This window comes from Schistocerca nitens, chromosome 11, assembly GCF_023898315.1.
Source record: "Schistocerca nitens isolate TAMUIC-IGC-003100 chromosome 11, iqSchNite1.1, whole genome shotgun sequence".
Classification (NCBI taxonomy): domain Eukaryota; kingdom Metazoa; phylum Arthropoda; class Insecta; order Orthoptera; family Acrididae; genus Schistocerca; species Schistocerca nitens.
In genome coordinates, this window is record NC_064624.1 from 123863740 (window position 1) to 123882536 (window position 18797).

The following is an 18797-nucleotide window of genomic DNA, read 5'->3' on the forward strand; positions in this document are numbered from 1 at the left end:
CTGGCAATGATAAGGAAAGCGTTTCTGAAGAAGAGAAATTTGTTAACATCGAGTATAGATTTAAGTGTCAGGAAGTCATTTCTGAAAGTATTTGTATGGAGTGTAGCCATGTATGGAAGTGAAACGTGGACAATAAATAGTTTAGACAAGAAGAAAATAGAAGCTTTCGAAATGTGGTGCTACGGAAGAATGCTGAAGATTAGATGGGTAGATCACATAACTAACGAGGAAGTATTGAATAGGATTGGAGAGGAGAGAAGTTTGTGGCACAACTTCACTAGAAGAAGGGATCGGTTGGTAGGACATGTTCTGAGGCATCAAGGGATCACCAGTTTAGTATTGCAGGACAGCGTGGAGGGTAAAAATCGTAGAGGGAGACCAAGAGATGAATACACTAAGCAGATTCAGAAGGATGTAGGCTGCAGTAAGTACTGGGAGATGAAGAAGCTTGCACAGGATCGAGTAGCATGGAGAGCTGCATCAAACCAGTCTCAGGACTGAAGACCACAACAACAACATCATCCATACTTCTACCATTGGACGAGTGTCACTCCCAGATACTTAAAATTATGACACCCTTTAACAGTATCAGCACTGAGTTGTAATATATACAAAGACAGTAACTTGTTCTCGAAAGAACAGTTATTGTTGATGACCGTGCAGCTTTTCCCTGAAATAAATGATGACTAACTGACAACCTCAGCTGCTGACAGGTGTTGTTGTTATACCTCGATGTGGACAGCTGAAAATGTGTGTCCCGACCGGGACTCGAACCCGGGATCTCCTGCTTACATGGCAGACGCTCTATCCATCTGAGCCACCGAGGACACAGATGAATAGCGCGACTGCAGGGACTTATCCCTTGCACGCTTGTTCTTTCGAGAACAAGTTACTGTCTTTGTATATATAGTTAAGGGCTACCCAGCCATTGACCTTTGTCTGTGCGAATGCGCACAGGTTGCCCTAACTCTTACGGGAATCGCCAGCGCGTGCGCGAGTAATGAGTGGGTGGGCAAATGTCTATAAGGTACAATACATATGTAGAATTGTGGACAGTTGGGAATGTGAGTCTCACGGGAAGCGTGCAAGGGATAAGTCCCTGCAGTCACGCTATTCATCTGTGTCCTCGGTGGCTCAGATGGATAGAGCGTCTGCCATGTAAGCAGGAGATCCCGGGTTCGAGTCCCGGTCGGGGCACACATTTTCAGCTGTCCACATCGAGGTATAACAACAACAACACCTGTCGGCAGCTGAGGTTGTCAGTCAGTCATCATTACTGAGTTGTAAGTCGTTAACAGCATTTTCTCACACTTTCAGATATTCTCTTTTAGATACATTTATGACAAGACCCCATTTTTCATATTCTTCTTTTAGTCTGTTGAGCATGTAATTTGCATCTTCCTCATCTACAGCTACTAACACTAGGTCATCAGCAAAAAAATAAAGTGAAAAATATCTCGTTGTCTATGGGGATACCCATTCCTCTTCATTTCCTTTTCCAGGATTTCAGTGCCTCCTCTAGGTAGACCTTGAAGAGTGTAGGGGCGAGTGTTCATCCCTGGCGTAGTCTCTTTGTCACCTCAAACTCTTGAGATAGTTGATTTCTCATTTTTACCATTGCCATACAACCTTGGTAGAGGAGTCTGACAGCTATCACATAGCTTGGTGACACGCCATTATCAATTAGACCTGTCCATAGCTTGTTCTGTGGAACTGTGTCGTAAGCTTTCTGGAGGTCTACAAAGACAAGGTGGTTCATAAGGCCCCTTGCTGTTCTTTTCTCCACTAGGTTTTTGAGGGTAAGTACTCCATCAGTACAGGAGCGACCAGGTCTGAATCCATTTTTCTCTTCAGATTCAGTTATTTCTTCCTCTATCCTCCTTTTTAGGATACGGCCATAGACTCCACCATCGATAGCATCACACTAATACCACGATAGTTTGCACAATTTCTCCTGTTGCCTTTCTTAAATATTGATGTAATTGTTGCCTTTTTCCACTCCTTTGGGGCTTCGACACCTCTAAACCATTTGTCAAATAAACCTATCAAAGAGTTTTGATGGTGCTGCTTTAACCAGTTCTATGTAAATTAATCCTGGACCTGGTGACTTTCTGTTTTTCATGGCATTAATTGCATTTTGGACTTCCATGAAGTCCAAAATTCAGTTAAACCTAGTAAAAATGTTTTAAATGCCCCTACAGCCAACTGCCCACTAAAAAGTCTCACATCTTTATGGTTTTGTTAATACTGGGTGAAAATTGCTCTATCCATTTTTAGAGCAAATATATTTTACTTGTGATGTTTTCCACCATTGCGCTGATTTTAATTTTTTAATGTTGTTTGACTCAAGTTCAGCCCACTGGTAAAAGATGTTAGCTTACACCTATGACATTATTGCATTGTGGCATTTGACATTATCTGTGTGCTTACTTTCAGAAGTGGGTCTCGTTTACACTGATCTGTGTCCTACCTCGAGGTCTAGGATAGAAGAAGACAACAGTTTGGTTGTGAGCTGTCAAAATTAACAAATCTGATGCCATGGGGAATTGACATCCTTGTCAAGATAACATATTTTATACATATATTGAGCGTATTTTCTCTGCCATTTTGATGGTGTAACAGGTCAAAACAAATGTGTTATAGTAGAGGCCCCTTGTCAGTTACAGGTCCCGCTCAGCTGACAAGCAAGGTGGGCTGCAAACCTCCCTTCAAGAGCTCATATCAAAACATCACCAGTGAATGTAAACATCAACAGACTTTCCACATAAACCTGGTACTACTTTGTAAAAAGCCATGTGACAGAGATCCACCAATTGTAACTAATGTGACTAAGTGTAGCACTCCACAGAATCGGTGTTATAAGCATGCCAACAGAGTCGAACCAGCAGTGTGTACCTACAACTACGACAGCTCCAGCTGATACCTAGGCTGGCTCTAGCCCAGTAGACAGCCTTCCTAGTCTTCTGTAGAAATTTGTATCTTGTTGGACATAACGCTACTTTGGAATTGTGTAGCATAGTATTTCCTTTTACTGTCTTGTAATTTTTATCTGGCTTTTTCCACCACAAGAATTATTGTGTTACTAGTTGTTCTTGTGTTTGGAAATTATTGCATGTCAAGAAGGCGTTTTGCTAAATAAAGTGTGTTCACACTTAATCGTTAGTTCTTTCCTGCCAACTGCAGGACACTACGTGGGTGGTATTGAAGGGTTCAATATTTCTGGATGAAGTTTCGTATTGTATGCTATAGCTTACCACTTTTATTTCAAATAACTATGGAAATGAGGAAAAAGTATTCAAGAAGGGTCATCAAACAGATGCACAAAACTGTAGGTGTACAGCTCTAACATCAATCTGTTGTAATATTTTGGAACATGTTGTAGGCTTTCATGTTATGACATTTCTGAAGACCAGAAATCTCCTTTGTCAGAACCAACATGGGTTCCAAAAACAAAGATGGTGTGAAACCCAGCTCATTCTGTTCATCTACAAGATCCAGAAACTAGTAGGTACAGGCGCCCAAATTTATGTCACGTTCCGTGACTTCTGGAAGGCATTCATTACAGTTCTGCACTGCCGCCTAACAAACAGAATATGAATGTAAGGGATATCAGACCAACTCTTTGATTCAATTTTAGAGTTTCTAGCAAACAGAACACAGCATGTCATTGTGCACAAAAAGAAGTCTTCAATCATAAAAGTAATTTCAGGCATACCTCAGGGTAGTGTAATAGGACCATTACTTTTTACAGTGTATGTAAGTAAACTAGTAGATAACTTCAGAAGATCCCTGATGGTTTTCACAGATGATGCTGCTGTGTGCAGGGAAGCCATGACACTAGAAAACTATAACTGAATGCACTTGGTGCAGGGAATGGCAGTTGACTCTCAACATAAACAAGTGTAATGTATTGTGAATACACAGACAGAAAGTCGCTTTATTGTAAGATTACATAATTGCAGAACAATGACTCGAAGCAGTTACTTCCATGAAATGTCAAGGAGTACACATATGGAGCAATTTGAAGTGGAACGACAACATAAAATTAATCAAAAGTAAGACAGATGCCAGACTAAGATTCATTGGAAGAATCCTCGAGAGATGTAGACCATCAACAAAGGAAGTAGATTATTACAAATAGCATTCAAAATGTTTTGCACAGTCGTCTCTAATTTTTTTATTTTTTGCAGGAGGAGAATGAATATATATATATATATATATATATATATATATATATATATATATATATATATTTTTTTTTTTTTTTTTTTTTTTTTTTGTGAATGTACTTGGAACATTTAGCTATACATTGAGCCCACCTACTCGATGTAGCCTCCATCAGCTGTGACGCGCCTGGCCCAACGTTCTTTCCATGATGTAAATGCACTTTGGTAAAATTCTGAGGATTGACTTTTACACCATCACTTGACTCAGGAAATAAACTCTTTCTCACTAGCAAATGTTTTACTGTGCAGTTGGGCCTTCAACCAACCAAAGAGGTAAAAATCAAACAGAGCCAAGTCTGGACTTTAGGGAGGATGAGGAACAATTTTCCAACCTATTTTCCTGATTTTCTCCTGCGTTATAAGGACTGTATGGGGTTTGGAATTGTCATGGTGTAGTCTGATGAGCTGACATTGAAGCTGTGGTCTGTGGGCCTTGATGGCACGTCGCAGCTTGTCCAGTGACAAATAGTAACGGTCCTGGTTAATTGTGGAGCCAGGTTCCAAAAAATCAATGAAAATGACACCACACTGATCCCAGAAGAAGGAAAGTGAAAGTCTTGGTTTCTTCTTCTGAGGAGAACTCGGATGACGCCACTCCACAGGCTCAGGCTCAGACAAAAGCAAGCATGTTTCATCCTGGGTAATGACGCCCTCGAAACACTTTTTCCACTCTTCAGTAAAGGCCTTCATGAGATCCTCACACACATTCTTCCTCATCGTTTTCATTTCCCTTGTCAATAATTTAGGCACCCATTGTGCACAGATTTTTCTGTACCGTAGTGACAGTACCAGCAATACCACACTACCCCATGACAAACAAGTCATTTCAGCAAGCTGTCGTGTCGTCACACATCTGTCATTTTGGTTGATTTGATCAATGGTCTCCTTATTGACATCACTCACTGCCATCGATGATCTACTTACTGCTGCGATTCACTGTGTCCTCCTCATAAACAGGAAGCAACTTCCTGTGAATCAATGTGTCAGAGTCATCGCCGGTCTTGAAGAGGAATTCCATCACTGACAATTGCGCAACCTGACATCTACTTCATGGTCCATTATGGCTCACAAAAAAAATACTTTTATATAGCAACTTATAGCTAAATGTTCCAAGTTTGTTAAAAAAATTTTCATTCTCCTCCAGCAAAAAATAAAAAAATTAGAGATGACTGTGCAAAACTTACTGAACGCACATTGTACAAAACAATCATTTGACCAATACCTGAACATGACTTGTCAGCCTGGGATCTATACCAGGTGGGATTGGTAGAGGAAATAGTAAAGATCCAAAGAGCAACAGCACTTTGTTAACAGATTCATTTAATAAGCACAGAGATATCATGGAGATGCTCAGTGAGATCCAGAGCAGAAACTGCAATAGAGGCTTTCTGCATCACAGTATGATCTACTTTCAAAATTCTGAGATCATGCATTTGTAGAAGAGTCAAGCAGTAATTGCTTCCTCCAGTGTTTATCTCACAAAAAGACCACCGAGGTAAAACCAGGGAGATTCTAGCCCACACGGAGGCTTACCAGCCGTCATTCTTCCCAGGAACCATTCATGACTGGAACAGGAAAAGAGGTACATGACACTGGTTCGCAAAGCATCCTCCGCCACACACCATAAGGAGGCTTGCGGAGGATAGATGCAGATGTCTTGCGCACTAGTTTTGTTGTGAGACTTGTAAGGGTACCATTATCAATACAGTATTAAGAATGTGGATATCAGATGCTAATGCTCTTACATTGTAATTGGTGTTGTAGAATTCCAGGAAGTTGTAGGCCAATGGTAGCTGTGGTGGGGGAACTCTTGGGAAACTGGGCATGCATTTGTATCATAAGAGACAGCCAGCCAGCAAATGTGGCAGGGCTGAGGCCCAGAGATGCGGAATAAAGGTTTAATTCCAAGGTATATCATGCCTGAGAGTGAAAAGATGAAATATTCAATGGAAGTAATACACACATCAAAAAAAGTTTTGCATCATCCCGGTTCCCAGAAGTCCTGAAGACAGACGTTGACTGTGGATATTGTATCACAGACACAGTCTCATGACTGTTCAGAGATGTCACTTAACCCACCCAAAGATATAAACAACCATGCATGAGCAAGGCCTATTAGACAAAGGGGGTCCGACAGCCAATCAGTTCCCGTCATTCCACCAGGAAGAAGGTACACGGCTCGTGTCGTCTGTGGTTCAACTGTGCCTAGACAGTCAAACTGTAGTTAAATCGCATCCACAATGTTTCTTTGTGTCAGAAAGGGCTCTCAACAAGGGAAGTGTCCAGGGGTCTCGGACTGAACCAAAGCGATGTTATTCGGACATGGAGGAGATACAGAGAGACAGGAACTGTCGATGACATGCCTCGCTCAGGCCACCCAAGGGCTACTACTGCCGTGGATGACCACTACCTACATATTATGGCTCGGAGGAACCCTGACAGCAACACCACTGTGTTGAATAATGCTTTTCATGCAGCCACAGGATGTCAAGTTACGAATCAAACTGCAATAGGCTGCATAATGCACAATACATAACTTCATTCCCGGTATCCATGGCGAGGTCCATCTTTGAAACAATGATACTGTGCAGTGTGGTACATATGGGCCCAGCAACATGCCGAATGGACTGCTCAGGATTGGCACCACGTTCCCTTCACCGATGAATGTCGCATATGCCTTCAACCAGAAAATCATCAGAGACATGTTGGGGGGGCAACCCGGGAAGGCTAAACGCATTACACACACTGTCCAGTGAGTGCAGAAAGGTGGAGGTTCCCTGCTGTTTTGGAGTGGCATTATGCAGGACCAATGTACGCCACTGGTGGTCACAGAAGGCGCTGTAACGGCTATACAATACGTCAATGCCATCCTGCGACTGATAGAGCAACTAGATCGGCAGCATATTGGTGAGACATTCATCTTCATGGACGACAATTCATGCCACCATCGTGCACATCTTGTGAATGACTTCCTTCAGGATAATGACATTGAGTAGAGTCGCCAGCATGTTCTCCAGATATGAACCCTGTCGAACATGCCTGCGATAGATTGAAAAGGGCTGTTTATGTACGATGTGAGCCATGAACCACTCTGAGGGATCTACACCAAATCGCCCTTCAGGAGTGGAACAATCTGGACCAACAGTGCCTTGATGAACTTGTGGATAGTATGCTGTGACAAATACATGGATGCATCAATGCAAGAGGATGTGCTGCTTGGTATTAGAGGTACCAGTGTGTACAGCAATCTGGACCACCACCTCCGAAGGTCTCGCTGTATCGTGTTACAACATACAATGTATGGTTTTCGTGGGCAATAAAAAGGGTGGAAATTATTTTTAGGTTGATCTCTATTCAACTTTTCTGCACAGGTTCCGGAACTCTCAGATCCAAGGTGATGCAGATTTATTTATTAATTTTTTATTTTTATTTTTTATTTATTTTTTTTAATATGTGTGTATGTGAGGTAAGTACGATAATGGAAAGTAACAAACATCTGTCGTCAAGCAAACTGAATGTTTTCCAATCGAGAGAATCTGATGAGGGACCATTACCTGTATGCAGGTGAATTATTAAACTGAATTTAATTGAGAGACTATTATCATTTCGTCTGTTCCTAGTGCATCCTTGCCTCCAACCCTTCCCTCGTGGCTGATATCCTTCTACTAGACTTAGGTGCAAGACCTGCCCCATACATCCACCCACCACCACCACCATTCTGCATGCATATCACAACTAGCTGACTGTCTCTCCACATGAATGGTCACCCTCAGACTGTAGCGTAGAGACAGCTGGACCACCCACCGTATTTACTCAAATCTAAGCCGCACTTTTTTTCCAGTTTTTGTAATCCAAAAAACCGCCTGCGGCTTAGAATTGAGTGCAAAGCAAGCGGAAGTTCTGAAAAATTTTGGTGGGTACCGCTACAACTAACTTCTGCCATCGAACATATGTAGCACTACACAGGCATGCTTTGTAAGCACAAAGATAAATACTGGCACCAAAACCTCTGCGTCAGTAAATAAATTTTAAAAAAAGGTAAAAGACGAGCTTTTTTCTCCGCCCCGACTTTTGACTACTGCATTTTCATACATTATTCAACGAAGTAAATACAAATTCCGTATTGTTCATCTTCGAATGTTGCAGCATTTCAATGTACTTCGAAAATCCGACTGGCAAGACTGTTTGGGATGTTTGTCAATATGGCCAACTCTACATTCTGAATTTTTTCCTACCTGTGAGAAGAGATGGTTGCTAATAGGAACTTTTATGAATTGTGAATCACATGTAGTATTCTCTTCACCATAAGAGTAATAAGAATATAAACATTTTGCCATGTATTTTTTCGTGTTTTCTGCTATCTCATTTAAATCCTGTCTGCCTAATAAACTACGAATCTAGAGTGAGACAACAGCAAATGCGGAAGAATATACATATCATGTCATGTTTATATTCATATTATTCTTATGCCTAATAGTGATACAGTCAGAAATGAAGCACGGCAATTGACTAGATTTTTAAATCCAAGAGGACTCTAATTTCTGTGCAGAAAGTAATGTACTAAAGAGGTGTCTGCAAGGATTTTCAAACGGAGAAAATTTTTCGCTAAACTCTTGTTCAGAACATCTATCATACGCAGTCTATTATTTAGTTCTTGTTGATCATTATCAAAGAAAGCAGCAGTGTAAGTGACAACAAATAGCAGTCTCTTGCCATTGTTTCGCTAATGAGACGATTTCTCTCTTTTTCTTTTTTAATTGTAAGCGGCGGTAGCGCGCACAAATGCAAGCCATGCTGCGAGCGGCGACACGCCGTAAACACTCATTATCAGAATGTGACAAACAATGCATGACACAGTACAATAATGCATTTTCAGGTTAGAGTGACGTAAACACCTATAACAAAGAAAACGGTGCTTATCAGATCAAAGAAAAATAAGCAATCAATTCAAACCAGATGAAGCACGTGAAAAAGTAAGGGTACCCACATAAATACGGACGGGGCACCTGACGCATAGCAATGGCTACCTGGTAAAGCTTAACTGGTAAGCTTACGACTCGAACCAAACTACTGTAGCTGTATCGTCATTCATTCGACCTAAATTGTGTCTCATATTACAATGGACCAGCTTTGTTTCGATTTGGAGATGCGGCCTAAAACTTTTCTTTCCCCTTGAATTTCGAGTCTAAATTTCAGGTGCGGCTTAGATTCGGGAAATTTTTTTTTCCTCGATTTCGAGTCTCATTTTTCAGGTGCGGCTTAGATTCGAGTGCGGCTTGGATTCGACTAAATACGGTAGTTGTTGAACATGCTGCCAATACAGTATGCTTCACTTTTAATTACTGTTTCACAGCCTGTGCTATGTGGTTTCTCCCTTCCAACACCAGCTTTTCTGAATTGCACAGCTGCAAACTCTCTGCAGTATGTTCATTGTTCCCATAATCGCTCTTGGCTTTGACCTCCATTAGTCCCTGTCCTCCTCCTGCCCATCCCTATCCACGATCCCTTCCCAGCACTACACATGCCTCTCCTTTTCCCCCTTTCCCCGCTCCCCTCCAACATAGCCTTCCGATGCTGCACCCAGCAACCCCATCCATCCTCACTGTATTCTTGCATGCTCCCACAGGTACACAGCTGCTCGCAACCATGTACAGTGAGACACCTTTTACTTCAGTGCCCTATTGTCATCCGCTACACACCCGTTTACTGCTCTCGCATGATATATCATCCCTTTCTAAATGATTAATGGAAAATCTCATATTAAGATGTGAAACAAATACTAACAAAGAGATAGAGGGGCTGGCCAGTACTTACCTCACCTCAGTACAGCCAATAGATTCACAAAACAGAACAGAAAATTTACATTCCTAGCTTTTGGAATTTTGTTCCTTCATCAGGGGGGAGAGAGGGGAGAAAAGGGAAGAAGGGAAAGTGGATTCAGTTAGTCACAACCCAGGTTATGAAGCAACAGGGAAAGGTAAACAGGGAGGGTAGCAAGGATGGAGGCACGGTTGTCAGAGGGAAGCCAAAGATATTCTACTGTAAGTACTGTGCCAGCTTCAAACCAAAGAGGATGCATACAGAAGTAAAGGGGTATATAGTATAAAGATAAACACAACTATGTAGGATGGAAAGACGTGTGAATGGCTAAAGAGGAGAGGGAAAAAGGAGAAGACTGAAGAGTAAATGGGAGTGAAGTCGGTTAATGTAGGTTCAGTCCAGGGGGATGGCGGGATGAAAGGATGTGTCGGAGTGCAAGTTCCCATCTCCGCAGTTCCGAGGGACTGATGTTGGGTGGGGGAAGCCAAATGGCACGTACGGTGTAGCAGGTTCCTAGGTCCCTAGAATTATGCTGGACAGCATGCTCTGCTACTGGGTATCAGACATCTCCTAGGCGGACAGTTTGTCTGTGCCCGTTCATGCGCTCAGCCAGTTTAGTTGTCCTCATACCGATGTAAAAGGCTGTGCAGTGCAGGCATGTCATGTCATGTCCAATACCCAGTAGCTGAGCATGCTGTCCAGCATAATTCTAGGGACCTAGGAACCTGCTACACTGTACGTGCTATTTGGGCACCGAGCGAGGTGGCGCAGTGGTTAGCAGACTGGACTCGCATTCGGGAGGATGACGGTTCAATCCCGCGTCCGGCCATCCTGATTTAGGTTTTCCGTGATTTCCCTAGATCACACTAGGCAAATGCCGGGATGGTTCCTTTGAAAGGGCACGGCCGACTTCCTTTCCCATCCTTCCCTAATCCGAGCTTGTGCTCCGTCTCTAATGACCTCGTTGTCGACGGGACGTTAAACACCAATATCCTCCTCCTCCGTGCTATTTGGTTTCTCCCGCCCAACACCAGTCCCTCGGAACTGCGGAGGTGGGAACTTGCACTCCGACACATCCTTTCATCCCGCCATCCCCCTGGACTGAACGTACGTTAACCGATTTCACTTCCATTTGCTCTTCAGTCTTCACCTTTTTCCCTCTCCTCTTTAGCCATTCACACTTCTTTTCATCCTACATAGTTGTGTTTATCTTTATACTATATACCTCTTTACTTCTGTATGCATCCTCTTTGGTTTGTAGCTGGCACAGTACTTAACAGTAGAATATCTTTGGCTTCCCTCTGACAACCGTGCCTCCATCCTTGCTACCCTCCCTGTTTTCCTTTCCCTGTTGCTTCATAACCTGGGTTGTGAGTAACTGAATCCACTTTCCCTTCTTCCCTTTTTTCCCCTCTCTCCTCCCTGACGAAGAAACAAAGTTCCGAAAGCTAGGAATGTAAATTTCCTGTTCTGTTTTGTGAATCTATCGGCTGTACTGAGGTGAGGTAAGTACTGGCCAGCCCCTCTATCTCTTTGTTAATATCATCCCTTTCAGCAGATGATGCGCTCAGCCGATCGCGTCCTTGAGTTTATCAGTGTCAGTAAGATGACATCGGTCATTTGAAGCCCTTCTTATGGGAAAGCAACCCCCCTTCATTAGTAGTTTTCTAAGATTTCCTTGTGTTTTTATTTTCCCTCCTCCTTGAGTTTTGCTCCCTTTGCTGCTGATTTAACATTTGGCTTTTTACCCTCCCCTAAACCACAAAATGGGCACTTATGACCATAGCAGTTTTGTGCCCTAAAACCATAACAAAAAATGAGCATCTTCCCTGCCCCTCCCATGTTCCCTACCTCCATTATCCGCTCCACCTAGATTGCTGTTCACATCGGTTGGATCCCATGTTGTGGTGTGTGTGTGTGTGTGTGTGTGTGTGTGTGTGTGTGTGTGTGTGTGTGTGTGTGTGTGTTCTCTGAGGCATATTTGGAAAACAAGGCCAAATCACCATAGCTAATCAGATGTTGTACGAACATCGAAACATGCATGCACAGCGACTCCCGGCATGCCTCGCTCATCAGATGATACCATTTGCATTGGTATTGTCACAGTGTGCTGTTTCCATTGTCAATTCAAAATGCTTAAAGTATTTTATCAACCCACCAACTGTGAAATGTGGTCAGTGGTTTGGTTTTTGACGGTAAGGAACATTGCAACAGAAAAAACTTGTGGATGGATAATTGAGGTGTATAACCTCACTGTGATGAGTAACGGCAAAGTGCGTAAGTGGGTGAGAGGTTTTAAGGGTGGGTGGGAAAATGTGCAGTCGGGCCAACTGTTGGTGATATCTGAAGATTTGGTCAAAGATGTGCACAGAAAGATTCGTGAAGACCAGCGATTCACAATGTCAGCTTTAGTACTGGAATTTCCAAATGTGGGTAGAACAACATTGCACAAAATTAAAAGGGTACAATTTTGCAAATTGAGTGCACACGAAGTTCTTAGGCTGCTTACCGAGAAACACAAAATGAAAAGAATGGCTTGTGCTTTTGATTTTTTTGAACTGATATCATAAGGAAGGTAATCAGTTAAAAAGACCATTGTCTCGGGATGAGGCATGGGTTTCTCATGTGACATCAGAGTCTAAAAGTCAATCAATAGAATAGTGTTACACATCATCACCAATTACAGCCAAGGCCGAGCAGAGAATCTCAATAAGCAAGATTATGGCAACTGTGTTTTGGGATGGGAATCGAGTCATGTTAGTCAGGTTTATGCAGTAAGGGACAACAGTAAATGCAGCCATTTACTACACTACTCTGACTACACTTCAATATTCAATACAGAATAAGCAATTTGCAATTCAGACATCTGGAGTTTTGTTCTACATGATGATGCCAGATCCAAATTTGCCATTAACACCCATAACCAGATCAGTTCTTTTGGATTGGAACATATCTTTTGGATGGGAGTAGACTGTCAACCCACTCTATACACTCCAGACTTGGCACCAAGTGATTTTCACTTGCTCTGCTACCTAAAGGAGTTTCTTGGCAGCAAGTGATTTGCAGCAGATGATGAGGACAAAGAAGCAGTTAAAGACTTGTTATCCACACAGGTGGCTGATGTCTATGACTTGGGGATACAGAAGCTTGTAGAACATTATGGCAAATGTTTAAACAACTATGTAGAGAAACCTGTAATGAATTGTATGAAAACAGTTTTTTGGAAAAATCTCTGATGTTTTGTAAGAAAATGGACATTACTCTCCAGATAACCTTTGCACTTTGGAAGGAGGACTTTCTCCAAAAGCCTGGAATAACCACTTGTGTAACTCATGTGCTGTATCCTGTTTACACTCATCTGATAGCCACAAAATTGAGAAAATCTTTCTGTTTAAACAAATAAGGTACCAGTTATAAATGCTGTCTGCTCTTTATTAACTTGAAGCGGTATTGGCAGGTATTAAAGAGCAATGGTTATTGCAGCTATTTATAAAATTGTGGAGGTGGCTGTATAGTGCCACACTACAACTTGAAAATATGGTGAAAATGGTTATAGAGGCAGAAGGTTGAATAGCAAGATCCTGATAAATGTTGCACATATGTTGTGTTTAACATCATTAACACAATTTTATGTCAGCTGTCTAAAATAAATCTTACGGACTTAGTATCACCCTTAATTTATTTTTCAGAGTGAAACCTACTACAGAACTAGTTTTAAAAAGATTTTTCTTTTAATTTATTCTTAAGAAGTTCTGTATTTCAGTTGGAAGATAATGAGACTGGTGTGTGGTGATCATGACCATTACATACACCCATTACAGTTTGTTTTATTTTTACCACAGGTCCAGGTTTACCCATCCAATGTGAAAGTAGAAGAGGATATGCAGGGGGGTATGAATCAGGAGGTAATTCTACATTTTATATGGCTGTATAGAATTAAGTGCTCTTATGTTTTGGTAATACTGGGTGTTTCAAAATGAATATCGGGGTTTTACGGCTTTGTGGCATTTATTTCATTCAACTTACAATTATAAATAATACATCAAATGAAAGAGCAACTCAGTTTTGTCTGTATACCTGGGCACACACACTGTTTCCTGTGTTTTCTGTTAGAAAGTGCTAGTAGCAAAAATGGCGATTACTGAACTGGAAGCTTTTTGTGTTTTACACTTTGCAAGGACTGAATCCCTTGTTACAGTGCAATGTGCATTCCGTATTAAGTTCCATTGTAATCTTCCGAGTGACAATAACATCTGTAGATGGTATCGTCAGCTTCAAGACACCGGTTGTCTTTGCATAGGGAAGAGTACGGGATAACTGAGAGTTACTGTAGAACACATTGAACAGCTGAGAGAGTCTTTCATGCATAGCCCCAAGAAAACAGTTTGGAAGGCTAGTCATGAATTAGCAATTCCAGTGGTGTGTGTGGAGACTTTTAAGGAAATGTTTACAACTATGTCCTTATCATTTGGAGTTGGTACAAGCTCTGAAGCAAACAACTATGGTTTTGTGCTATCTTTGCAAATGAAATGTTGCTGCATAACAGTGAAAATTTTCTGGATTGTGTTGTCTTCAGTAGAGGTGGTACAGTAGTAGTGTGACTTCCCTAATTCTTTTTGTGCCATATCCTGTTGGAAACTTTATTGTCGTGTCTTTTTTGGTATAGCAACTATAACATGTATCTTATCTTGGTGCACTAGAACTATTGCTGTTTCCTCAATTGAAAGAAGCTGAACCATAGAACTTTATTTGGCTGCAAGATGGTGCCCTGCCTCACTGACATATCTCAGTATGTGATTTGTTAAACGAATGTTGTATCTGACCACTGGATTGGTCAGAAGTGTTTGGCACAACTTCCATGTTAACTTTATACCACGTGATTTTTGCCTATGGGGTTCATAAAGGATCATGTGATCTACCTGACTGAAGCAGTTGTTGGAACAATTATTCCAGATACACAAATCAAGGTTAAGTACAGAACTCACCTATTGATGCAATATGTGCTGTACGACGAATGGTGCTTACATTGGACACTTGTAAGAAAAACTGTTTCAGTTGCTCTTTCATTTGATGTACTATTTATAATTGTAAGTTGGATGTAATAAATGCTACAAACAAATTGCCTGTCGGCTTTGTTTGATCATTTTTTTCTGACTTTTGCCAGCATGAGTGGGTGGCTTTGTCAAAGCATTGCTGTCTTGTCGCCGGCAATGCCAGCCACTTCTGTTGGTGAAATGTCAGAAAAATCATCAAACAAATGTCTGCGTAAGAACCCTGAGACTGAAGCTGACAAGCAATTTGTCAACAAGAAGCCACAAAAGCCTTAACCATTTTGAAAATTCTACAAAGCCTTAAAACCCTGTCCATTTTGAACCACTTGGTATTATGGAGAATGTAATGGTGTGGATAACCAATTTACCTCTGATATTTGTGTACTCAAAATGGTATCTAGGCTTTTGCAGTTGTGCTTGCTAGCTAGCTCTGCAGACAATGAGGAGATTGAGAGAGTGTAAGATGAAATAGAAGAAATTATTTAGGCGCAGTTATGGAACATCTTGTAGAACATATATAGCTTACAAATAAAGATAACAGTTTAAGTGGCCATAGTAATCTAGTGGGTAAAGTACGAGACTCCAGCCGTGGTGGTCCTGGGTTCATTCGGTAGTAGGGGCAGGAAGTATTCCTTGTTCCAGTTTTCGTGAACCCACTCTACTGTGCAGGCTGTGCAGGAAAAGTTATCTCCATAAGGACACCGTTATGGTGTGGCTAATGGCTGTATAGTACTTTAGTAGAGCTGGCAATGATGTCTCCTTTGTTGATGCCCCTGATTCTGCATTGCCCATGTCGCTTCTCATTCTATGGGCGATGATTCCTTTGCTGCTCTGGGTCCAAGAAAAGGTGCAGGTTTTTTAATTATCACTGGACTATCAAAATCATGATGCAGTATTCCATGGTTTATTTGCAGCAAAAACACATATTTATTGCCATAACTACATAAACAACTACACTCAACCGCGGCCAACACTTAAGTGGAAGTGGCCGAAAACCCATTGTAGACCAATGATCACAGTGATAAGCTACAAAGAACACACAATTCCAATATCGATTATTTATCGCAACACCTAACTTAGTATTATCTTAAGCAAAAGCTTTTTTAAAACGAATTTAGTGTATAATATAATAAAATGATTTCTATTTGTCAGTTCCATTACAATAGCCCCCCAAGAATTTTGTAAGTATGAAAATGCGAACAAAATTCTGACACCAGAATAATGGAACTGCCAAGAATCTGATTATAAATATATTGAAATTTTTAATAGTACTGTTTCCTTTGAATTATGCTAACACTGAAATTGTTATACAAAGTGAAGGAAAACATACAATTGTTGATATTAATGTAAATGAAATACAAAAGAAGTTTTACAATTTTCACTTAGTCCATAATGCTGTAGCACTTCACATTAAGCCATTGAAAGATTGTAACTTTTAACTACTGGTTTGTTTTATTTTCTTTTGTTGCCCACTTTTCACACCTCTCACAGTAATGTCCCATATTGTCCATATGCATATAGGTGACTTCCGTTAATAGGTCTGATTTCTACTTGTGCTGCAGCACGTCTGTTCCCAAAGCTTAGCTGTCTGTATCACTTCATTGATTATAATGCCATGTTTTGGTTATGTAATGTTTATATGTAAGTACATGGTTAGGATACATAGTTATCCTTCTGGTAATGTTTATCTAGTGGGAGTAGTTTACAGAATCTGAGTAATACTACACAGGTATGAACTGGACCAAGAAAGATCCTTTAAATAATAATAAATTCAATAAACATGTAATACAAATGCATTAACATATTGGGTGTAAAATGTATCACAGACTATAACACTTACTTCAAGGACAAAAAAAATAATTAACTTGTTTTCAAGAGTAAAGTTACAGGCAGTTTGTTACGAGGGTTCATATTCACAGTAAAAGTGCAAAGGTAGAATCATGGATGGAAGTTTTGGAATGGTATGTATCTATCAAAATTAAAAAAAATATTACTGCCTATGCTTTTGCAGTGGTTGAGAAAGAAATATGCAGTAATTCACGTGGTTTACTAAAAATGATTCTCTCCTTGTAGAGTTGGACATTTCAAGCACTTAAGTGTGTAGTAATTAGGTCTCTGCCTTTAAGAGCAAAAAAAATTAAAAAACTTAATTGTTGCAGGACAGATTTAGTGCTGATTAGTGGCTTGCATTTTAAATGATGTCTCAACAAGTGTGGTGTGAGAAAGTTACACAAGCTAAAATTACACAAATTATCAAATATCAATGAAATTGCATAAACATACAGAAATATCAAGAACTAACATGGCAAGCTTATTACACAGAAAATTCATTGCAAACACTTCATACAGTTAATACATATTGAACAAATAATAAACGTTTTCAAGAGCCCAAAACTGTATCAAAATCAGACAATTTTTGTATATAAAATTTCATAATTTCCAGTGAAAAACTTTTGTTGAGTCACCTTTTAACTTTCTCAGAAAAGTCTTACCCCTTTTGTTTATACAATTTCAATGAAATAATATTCCTTAGCCCGAGAACTTTCCTGGATTTAGGCTACACCAACCGGTATGCATTAGGGTGTGGATGCTATACAATCTCGAATGGACCCATGTATATAGCAAAGAATTTCTTTATTTCAGAAGTTAGAATTTTTGATTTCTCATGTGATTTTACTAAAACATGATCCCCTACTTTATACTTGGTTGCTTTGATCTTGCCATCATGTTATCTTTTTCTAATTTCTCCGTTTCATCATGGTTTCTTTGACTATGGCTTCACATTCATGCATAGTCATCATTGTGCATGGTGGAAATTCTATGAGTTCAGTGATAATGTTGTCTGGTTTTAGATGAAACATAATTTCATAAGGCGAAAATCCTGTGGAAGTGTGTTGCAAGCTGTTCACAACATCTTCAAAGTCTCGTACTTGGTCGTACCATGTAGGATGTTTATGACTGCAATATGTACGACATAAACAACCAATCTCGCACATATACCTCTCAGCTGGGTTTGACGATGGATTATATACAGATATTTGAACATGTTTGATTCCAGATTTGTCAACAAAGGCTTTACAAACTTTTGACAAAAACTGAGAACCGTTATCCGACAAGATTGCTTTTGGTTTCCCAACGTTTAAGAAATAAGTCTTTTTCAACTTTTGCAACTATCTCCTTACCTGTGGCTTTTCTGACGTGATACAGCTTGATTAGTTTAGAAAATACCTCCACCATGACAAAGATGTAGCAGTGGCCACTCCAACTCCTTGGAAGAGGTCCATAGAAATCAACAGCAACTAAGTCTAGAGGTTGTGCAGGAATAATGTTTTGCATTTCACCTTGACATTTTCTGTTACTTACTTTGACTCGTTGGCACTTATCACAAGTTGACAATTCTTTTCTAACTTTCTTGGCCATATTGTAGAAGTATATGTTTTCTTGTAATTTCTGCATACACTTCTGTATGCCACAATGACCATAGCTCTCATGAGTATACCTAATTAACCTCTCAGCTTCCTCCTCAGGCCAGCATAGTTTCCAATTGTCCGAGTCTTCATCAGTTCTCCTAAACAGAGTACCTTTAAACACCTTATAGTACTTGTCTAATTTTTCATAGTTCTTTTTCCCTAAACTGCTCTTTACTAATTTCCAATTTGCATCACAGTTCTGGCTCCTCCTGATCTTATCACACAATGAT

The 18797-nt window shown here is 40.5% G+C and overlaps 1 long non-coding RNA gene and 1 other non-coding gene across 2 annotated transcripts in view; one reads left to right on the forward strand and one right to left on the reverse strand.

Annotated features, from left to right (window-relative positions):
• Positions 1-18797, forward strand: part of LOC126213430 (uncharacterized) — a 363820-nt gene that overhangs the window by 322506 nt on the left and 22517 nt on the right. The window lies entirely within an intron of this gene.
• On the reverse strand, positions 754-828 carry Trnat-ugu (transfer RNA threonine (anticodon UGU)). The gene has a single exon. It is a non-coding gene; the product is annotated as a tRNA-Thr (tRNA).